General features: G+C 37.1%; 1 long non-coding RNA gene across 1 annotated transcript in view; it reads right to left on the bottom strand.

Annotated features, from left to right (window-relative positions):
• Positions 1–4,219, bottom strand: part of LOC112162527 — a 48,884-nt gene extending 44,665 nt beyond the window's left edge. Inside the window, exon 1 of the long non-coding RNA XR_002922090.2 lies at positions 3,856–4,219. This is a non-coding gene — a long non-coding RNA (uncharacterized LOC112162527). The remainder of the gene's footprint in view (positions 1–3,855) is intronic.
• Positions 4,220–5,078: the final 859 nt, after the last annotated feature.

Below are 5,078 nucleotides of genomic sequence, written 5' to 3'. Positions count from 1 at the left end.
TTGTCATTTTGTGGTCTCTTTTTGAGATTTGCATCTTATGAAAATCATTTGGAGTTTTTTTATGGTCAATTCTGCTTCTGGAACCCTGCAGCAACTGTAAAAGCAGCCTAATTGTACGTGTTTTAGGAATTAATGAATGTTTAATTAATCTCCAGCTGACAGTGTTGGTTTTTTATCTGCTTACAAACCAAGAAAATGGAATTAATCTGATCTGGTTTGTAGTTTCTGTTATTTAGTGAAAGAAAAACCAGCAGATTAACTAGAATTTAAAAATAATTTAATTGATTTTATTATATTTAAATAAAAAGGGTGAACTTATAAGGTTTGGAGCAATAAATATAGAACAAGTCTTAAAATACTTGCTCTTTATTATGTGTATTATTGTACTCAGACATCTCTGTCATCATTTATTGTCATTTATTGTTCATTTTTCTTCTCTTTCTGGTGTATTTTTGTCTCCGTCTTATTTTTAAACCTTCTTTTCTTCTGTGATTCTATTTCTGTGCTCCTCCAGTTTCACACCTGTCTCGTCGTCCCTCTGGGAGTTTGCAAATATAAAAACACAACTGAGGATCGGGGCTTCAGAAATCTAAATTCAAATGAAGTTAAAGGAGTTCTGACAGGATTGTTTTCTTTGTTTTGTCTTATTTTTGTGCATCTGTTACGCCTGATTCATGCAGCCAAAAAAACCACACCAGTAGATCTATTATGTCTTTTAATAGTTTTGAATTAGATTGTGTAAAAATAAATTAAAGCATATATTTGAGTCGTTCTTGTCATCAATTTAAAACCTTGTGAAGTTTACAAACAAATGATGAATAATAGATATTATTATTCTTTCTGACTTCACTTTTTAACTTGTGTTGTATATTTTTCTGCCCAATCAAACTAATTCAAATGTCTTATTACTGCTAGAGCTGTTCTTTTTAGACATCTGAAAATTGCTTTTTCCAAAAAAAACAAAGTTTTCCTGTTTTTTAGTGTCTGAGCTCTGCAGTCGAGTCATTTTTCATGACCTCCAGTGAGACAAAAAGCTGACAAGTTCAGCTGCATTTAGATTGATGGAGAGAGGCGGTGATGAAACACGACTTCAACCCCAATCGTAGTGGAGCTGCTGCCCAGACGGATACAAAACTACATTTTATATTTGGTTTGGAGGTTAAAAAGGCCTGAGCTATAAAACTGAAAATGGTTGAATAAATAAACTGATTGAAAACTAAAATATGACCAAAATTAAACCCGGAAAAGGACGCAGTGGGACACAACCAAGACTATACGATCCTAAATATGTAAAGAAAACGCCGATCGGTAATTAAAACCTGCTGTTTTTGAAATTAAGTCATGAATCTATTGATAATCTACTAACAGAAATGGTTCAGTTTGTCACTTATTTTACAACAAAAACATTTAAAACCACTTGCACACATTCTCATTCATCCAGGCTGATTAATAAAAGGTATAAAAATATTATTTTTATCATGATAAATCTTTTATCCCAAAAGCTTTTGAGTCTGGAGATCATTTTTGTTACCCAGTAGATCTATTTAAAATCACTGTAAAAAAATGTTTTTTAAGTTTTTGTGCAAATGATTACAAGTAGGTGATTTAAATGTGAAATCAAATTACTTCACTAATGTTGCTATTTGGATCAAATATGAATAAAACATTTTGCTACAAATAAAAATATAGCAAAAACACATTTTTACATTTGTAAAAAAATAACTTTGGGTTAAGAACAGCGCCACAGCGAGGCTATACGAGGAAATAAATTGCTTTTTTTGGTTTGTACACACCTGTGATCGATCACACTGGACTGTTACTGCCGGATACTAGCGCTCGTCCTCACAGATTTAAGAGGTTAGGTTCAAAATGAATGATTAAAGACGCCATCGTACTTCATTTCCAAATCCCTCATCTGTCAAAGTTCAACTGGTTTAACTTTCATTGTGCGTTCAGCTTGTGTAGTGATGCTGGAACATGAGACCAAAAAGTGCAAGTAGACATAGTGCAAGGTGGTCCCTTAAATGGAAGTTTAATACCAGACAACGAAATACAACTTTCAACCATACAGGTGTCAAACACAAAGCTCGCGGCCCAGTTGTGAGGAGAAAAAAATTAAAAGAATATTGAGAAAAAAAAAGCAAGTTTCTAGCCCATTCCTGTGGGAACTAGGGCTCTTTTTAAAAAAATGACAGAAATGCACAATTCCACCACTAGGGAGAGCAAAGGAAACACATTTCGAGCAAGATGCAATAATGAACCTTTTATTTTTTAAGTAAAATGCATTTATTTGAAATCCATGAATGTGTAATAATAAGTGATAAGTGAAGCCTTTTTTTTCCAACTGAGACAAAAATGACCCCCGAACTAAAATGAGTTTGACACCCCTGAAATACGCAATTAACGTAACTTCAATGGATTTTATGTGAAGAAAAGCGACTTAAATCACGGAATCAGCTGGTTTGTGATGATTGTGTTAGCACTTCACTGCTGTAAAGCTGCTTTTCTTCGCTTCAGAATCAGTTCCTTCAAAAGCGAATGAAGAGTCACTGTAATTCAAAGAGTGGTTACAGTAAAATCTCAAACGCAATTAACGTAATTCTATGGGATTCTGAACTTTTATGCCACTTAAAGTGTATAAGTCACTTTTCGCCGCTCCAGAATTACGACTTTTCTAAACTTCAGAATCCATTAGAATACCGTAACTTAAACGGTGTAAAAAGGTTGAAGAGTTGAGGTTATTCAAAGGACATCAACACAGCTCCTGAGTTAAAGAGTTAATAATTATATTGATTGTGATAATCAACTTTAGTAAAATGTTTTTCAGGTCATTTAAGAATTTGTAAAATTCTTCACATTTACTGTTAGCATCCAATATTTGGCTAAAGGTAAAATATATTTCAACATTTAGCCTCTAACTCCATAAGATGCAAGAAATTGTTATATTTTGACCATAAAATACTCATCATTCTGTGATAAATTAATAAATAAATTTAACAAATCAACGTATTTTGGAATAAAAATGATTTCAACAATTAATTTGGCAAAATACAATACATTAAATTTCAATTTAAAAGCATAAATGATTAAATCTTCACAAATCAATTGTAGTAAATGCGGTTTTGGCCTTTTATCAGATCCCGTTATGGACTAAAATCCTCTTTTCTCAGGGGAAAAATAGGGAATTGAAGATAAATCATTCCCTGTGGTTCCTGTAATTGGGACTATAAATAGATCAGTAACGGACATGGATGTTCAGCAGGATAAAGCACAACAGGAAGCACGCAAACAACAATGGACGTGGATGAATCTGCATTAAAAAAAAACAATAATAAGGATAAAAACAGCACGCCGTGATCTCGTGCATCGCAAGCAGACAGATACGTATCAGTATTGCTGTCGTGGTACAAGTTTGTGAAATTGCAGAAAAACAGGTCAGCTACCAACCTGTGGCTGCAGCAGCACACACACCGGCTCACAGGGTGCAGCTCTTACACCTTTCATTTGATAAGCCTTTCTGTCAGCATTTCCATCATATTTTCCTCCATTTTACAGGAGGCTCCTAACATAGTTCAAGAGGAAATAAAAAAAAAAGATAAAAACTGTTAAAATACTATATAATATTAAGTCAGTAGATAATTAAAGTACTTCGCTCCATGACCTGACCCTAAAGCCCAAACGCATCAGACTGGATCTTCATGAAATGACAAATCATTTCGTAGTTTTTGGTCATAGATGCCACTCCTGCCACAAGCATGCAAAGGTCTACGCCGCCGCTCACCTCCACGTTTGGCTTAAGGGACACCCGCCTGATAACAACCCCCAGCAGGTGGCTGGAGGGAAGTTGGGACTCACCCTGCAGAGGCGTGCGAAGCGTTCGGCAGCGGAGCCGCGGTCTCTGTGCTCCTCAGTGTCGGTGGGGTCACAGCCGGCACTCCGGCGCCGCTGAGTGCTGAGGCAACACTTTCCTAGAAGAACAAGTTGTCACCATCGTCTACACGGGTGGAGGCAGAGATGAAAGAATCCAGCCCCCTGATTGGCTGCCTTTAACCATTTCTCATTTTTGCCCTTTTGCATACAGTTGGTCTGAGTTTGACGGGAGAACGAGCCGCTTCCTCCCCTTCGCCGCTCCGCTCGTGTCTCTGTTTCTCTCCTCCCTGCCCGCCTTTGACAACAACTGAGAGGAGAATGCTGGCTGTGTCTCGTCACCCGTGGCAACCAGTTGCTATAGCGATGGACCTGAGCTCATTGGGAGATGGGAGTTATGATGGAGACGTGGGGAGACCTATGGAGGGATGCTGAGGAGTTGGAAATGTTTGCTTGGAAGTTAACTGAATCTTGGTGAGTCGGAGGAGAGCTTTAATCATAGAAAAAACACAAAAAATGATAAAAAATATGTACTTAGAAAGGCAATTTTCAAAGTTTGTAAAGCTGCTATTGTCTTTATTCTAATGGTTTATTGAAAAATATTAGTTTTTTAGATTTTTTATTGTTACTGTTAAATATTTTTTTTGGTTACTACCAAAATATTCATATAAATTATGGCTATTTGGGACACATATCAAGAGCAATATAAAAATTACTGGCTTTTTACTCCACTTTTGTTCTGTGGAATGAAAGGTCCTCCAGGTACCAAGTGTCGCAGAGCAAAGTGCTGTCGGCAATGTGGACGAAGGTCGACACGATCCAATTTATCAAAGCTGCGTTTGTGCTGCTGAAGGTTGTGTAACTTCAACCGATGACAAATATTTCAGCCTGAGGGTGCATTCCGACTGGACACATTTAGTTCACACAAAGTGATAATCCGGAACAGTCTAAACACACCTAAGCGGACTCTGGACCGGGACCAGGAACCGCACTTGGATACCACCTTTGAGGTGGTCTTGGTTTGTTTTCAATTGACTGAATTGCTCTCAGTCTCCTCAGACTGAATAGAGTCTACGCTCGGAGTGGAACAACTGGACTACAACATCCACCGTAGCCGGGCATTATGGGATGTAAGCTGAAGCATCAGTGAATCACTGAAATGTGGTCGGGTGAATCCAGGCTCAATAAAACATTTTTAGCATGTACATGGA

This window comes from Oryzias melastigma, linkage group LG11 (assembly GCF_002922805.2).
Source record: "Oryzias melastigma strain HK-1 linkage group LG11, ASM292280v2, whole genome shotgun sequence".
Lineage (NCBI taxonomy): Eukaryota > Metazoa > Chordata > Actinopteri > Beloniformes > Adrianichthyidae > Oryzias > Oryzias melastigma.
This window is presented reverse-complemented; position numbering and strand designations above follow the sequence as displayed.